This window comes from Myotis daubentonii, chromosome 6 (genome assembly GCF_963259705.1).
Source record: "Myotis daubentonii chromosome 6, mMyoDau2.1, whole genome shotgun sequence".
Lineage (NCBI taxonomy): Eukaryota > Metazoa > Chordata > Mammalia > Chiroptera > Vespertilionidae > Myotis > Myotis daubentonii.
In genome coordinates this window covers 69,910,057-69,914,478 of record NC_081845.1, presented here as the reverse complement: position 1 = coordinate 69,914,478, position 4,422 = coordinate 69,910,057, and the positions used below count along the sequence as shown (strand labels likewise).

The window sequence follows — 4,422 nt, the reverse complement described above, 5'->3', positions numbered from 1 at the left end:
TAAAATAAAAATATGGAAAATTCCAAATGATGACAATGATATAGAGCAACTGCTACTCTCAGATGTTGCTGGGAGAAATTTAATATTTCTGTGGGACAAGGAAACAGACTCTAAGATCTTCACCTAATAGCAACAATAAGAAAAACATTAAGAGGGAATGGATAATTCTGAATATAAAATGTCTACCAGAAGGATTTTTCTTTTGACATATTTATTTATTTGTTTTTGGTTTTGCTTCATAAAAACGAGGCCTCAAAAAAGTGAGCAAAAACTCATAACTGTTCCTCTCCATGGAAATCTTTAGTAAAAGGTGAAAGATGTATGAGATCTGAAGAGAAACCAGAGTATAACACATTTGTTTTTATAGGTAGAGTTGAGTCTTACACAGAAGACAGGAATCACTAGTGTAGGTGGCCATAAATACAAGCAAGTTTTTAATAAAAGCACATCCCTCCCCAAATCACTGTGGTTTATTAAAATTCTGAATTTTTGAGAGTAAATCATAAAACATGAAATATTTCTTAATTTTAATAAAAAGAGGGGTGTGTGAGAGCTAGGTTTCCCATTACTTTTGCTTCCAGTTATGGAATTATTACCATAGACTTCAAAACTTTTATTATAGGTGCTTTAGAATTTTACATAGAGACCAAAGCAGAGGCCATCTTCCAGTAATTTGAGAACTAGGGGCCCAGTGCACAAATTTGTGCACCTTGAAAGGAACTGTGGACCGTGAGGCTGCTGTGGGCACAGAGGCGGGTCTTGGCCCATCCTCCATGACCCACCCGGCCCCCGGTCCCCTCTCTGCTGGCAGCCGCACTCCCATTGCCCTCGCTCCCATGTGCTGACAGTGCCTGCCCTGCCCGCAGCTGCTCACAGTGCAGAGCAATTGGGGCCAGCGCCAGCAGCCAGTGCAAGTGGGGCCAGTGCCGTTGGTGGTTGCGAACAGCAACTGCTGCCATGATCGCCCCTCAGGAGCAGGGGGAGGTGGAGAAGCCCTCATGGGTTATTGGGGCCCTCAGGCGCCACTCGCAACTGCTGACAGCACCGAGTGATTGGGGCCGATGCCATGCACCAGCAGCAGGCACGAGCAGTAGTTCCAGCGCCAGCAGCAGGTGCAAGCGTCGGGAGGAACCATGGTGCAGGGGAGAAAAGAATTTTCATTAACCACCAGAGGCTCGCCCTGATGACAGCAATTGGCATCCTGCCTTGGTCTGGTGCTCCACTGTCCTCTACCATCCCCCTGCAGCCGGTGCCCACCATGTTCCCCACACATCCCCTGGTGGTCAGCACACATCATAGCAACCGGTTGTTTGGTTGTTCTGCCATTCAGTCAGTTTGTATATTAGAGTTTTATATATATAGATGATGATGATGTTTTAGCAATTTGAAAAATAATTTAAAATAGCAAAAATTAGTACACTTCAATTATAAAAAATTCTCAAGTATGGTTAGGAAATCTTCTGGACATTTTCCCCCATACACTATAAAGTGTGTATAATATCATCCTAGTAGGATATAATTTAGAGAGCTAAAAGAAATGTCACAGACATATGTGTGTGGTAGAGACTGCTGAAGGTCATCTGGCCTATATTATCCTTCCTTTAGGAAAACTTATACCCAAATCTCACCAGATGCCACATTTCTAGAAACACCCTGAGGTCCTATCACTTCAATATAAATATACATACAGGTCTGTCCTCTGAGACATGTATTATTTCTTATCTAAATCTCTAGATTTCTATTTAAATTTATTAAGGCCTTCACATGAACTGAAAATAAATTAATCCTATGTTTATGTGGAGGATCTATGCTATGTTCTGATTCACATCACATATAGATAGAATTCTGTGTGCGGTAAATCACTTCATATTCTGGTGTTGGGATGGTGCTAGGGGAAGTGCGGTAAGCTATGATGAACACTAGCTAGATGCTCACCTATCCTGATTCCTCTTGCTTTGGTCACAATTCTCAGCCCCTTCTACACTTGTATTGGACCTATATAACTAGATATTTCACTTTTATTAAAAGTAAAAATAGAAACAAAAACAAACTTGACAGCGTGATTGTAATCAGTTTTTCTCAAATAAAGAAACTGAGGCTCAGAGGGCTAAGTGTATATATATAACCACACATGTTATAAATTTCAAAGCAAGTAGCTGGTGTTAGATCTTTTCTAAGAATGCTGTATTTTTATCAGCATTCCATAGTGTTTTATGAGCTACATTTTAGATAAAGCTTAAAAACTAGTTTTAAGAACAGTATTGCGAAAACAATTCTGAACACAAAAGATCATCAATAAAAGAAAAGCAAGAAAGAATATTCTTTTGAAAAAAATGAAAACTATGCAACAAATATATATATATATATATATATATATATATATATATATATATATATATATATCCAGATGGAGTACATCATAACCTGGCAACTGTTACAAATGAAGAAGAGCCTTAATTTTTAAATACTCAAGCAGAGCTTTTCAAAGATAAAGAAAAGCTGAAATTGAGAAATACCTGTGGATTGTCTTTCAAAGTATTCTATTTATAAATCTTCAACCTGTTTATATAAACCTGTTTATATAGAACACCAATGAAAGCACTGCAGAAACAGTTTTCTGTATCTGAGGTGACTTTGAAGTTATCCATAGTTTAACATGCTGAGTGGGAAAAAGCACCAGAGTAAAGCAGTCTCATTACAGAAACATAGTCTGAAAATAAGTTTACAAAAAATAATAATAATAAAATAAAAATGGAGGAAAACAGCATTTTCCTAAATATTTGATTCTATAAAATACATTAGAAAATACTGGTGTCTGTAGATTGCCTCAGCATGTCTAAAGGGTAAAATACATTCTGAATAAGAGTAATCTGATTTTATAAAAGTATGATTTGTCCCAAAGCTAATATTTTGAATAGTCTCTTTATTTTTCACTTTCTCCCTTGCTATTTTTCATCATTGTCATGGATTTCCATTTTGTCTATTCATCAAAAAACTATCAAGTGTATGCTTAAGCCTCCATATCCCCAAATTCTCAGGGCCAACTGCTTTCCCAACATAACCACCTGGAAGTCTAACAGGCACCTCAGACTCATTGTGTGAAAAAGAAGCTCCTGTGCTTTCTCCTCACCCTCAATTTCATCTCAGAGGAAAAAAATAACAGTTTACAATTCTCACTTCCTCGGGTTAAATGACCTTATGTCATCTCTAACACCTCTCTCATACTACATATTCGGAGTGTCAAAAATACCTGTTGCCTCTACCTTCAAACTGTAGCTTAAATCTGACTACCTCTTAACCACCTCCAGTGCTAGCATTCTGGTTCAATCGCCTTTATTTCTCTCCTGAGTGATTGTAGTGGTCTTCCAAACTGATTTTGCTATTTTTAAACTTATCCTATTTAATGTATTCTCAAAGGTGAAGCCATAATGATCCCGTTAGTAATTCGTAGCATGCCACTTATGTGCTCAAAATCTTCCGATGTCTTCCCTTTTCATGAAGAATAAAAGCCAAATTCTTCACTTCCATTGGCCCACAGAGCCTTTTATCATATGGCGCCTCTTTATTCTCTGACTTTAATGCTCACCCCCTTCCTCTCATTCAATCTACATTCTTTATAGGGACCTTTTTGCCATTCGTTTTCCATACAAGACACACTGCAGCTTTTTCCTTTATTCTTGCTGTTCTTTCTGCCTAGATATATATGTATGTCAGGGGTTTAACAGAAAACTGATGATACACTGAAGATAAAGTTAGGAAGGTTTCTTGGGACTAACTTTTAGGCTGAAGAGAGGCAGAGAGGAACACTTCAGCAGAAGTGAAGAAATTCACCATATTTTCATTCCCCTCTAATAGATTAAATTATTTTATTAATATCTAATACATCACTCTCTTATCCTCTTTCCCCCTTCCCCCCAAATAAAAGAAAATCAGACTAGGGAGGACAGAAATTGACTTTTTCTTTTGTTTAGTTTTCTATCCTCAGGATTTAATGCAGTGTGAATCATATAGCAAACATTTAATAAACACAGAATGAGTGATAAGGAGGAAGAGGAGGAGGAGGAAGAGGAAGAGTTGTTTTAGTAGCAGCAGCCCTGGTTTTAATAATAGCTGTAAAACAAAGCTTGTCAAGCATTTAAAATGTACCTGGTATTGCCATGTCAAGTGCTTTAATGGAATTATTTTACTTTATCTTCAAAACAGCCTATGACATAGGGACATTTTCTCATTTTAGAGATTGGGACACAGAGGTTCAAAGGTGCATAATCACACAGGTGGTAATAATTGGCGAGGCGAGGATGGCAGTGAAGGAAACCTGACTACAAAGTCCTACTTTCTCCCTGATACACTTCACTGTGTTTTTTTTTTTTGTTTCAGTTGATGCTAGTTAACTTTTCTCTTCTTTTACAGAGTAAAAATCTT

At 37.7% G+C, this 4,422-nt stretch overlaps 1 non-coding gene across 1 annotated transcript; it reads right to left on the bottom strand.

Moving 5' to 3' along the window:
- Nucleotides 1-232: 232 nt before the first annotated feature.
- Nucleotides 233-348, bottom strand: LOC132237881 (U5 spliceosomal RNA). Its single transcript, XR_009453676.1, has one exon. It is a non-coding gene; the product is annotated as a U5 spliceosomal RNA (small nuclear RNA).
- Nucleotides 349-4,422: the final 4,074 nt, after the last annotated feature.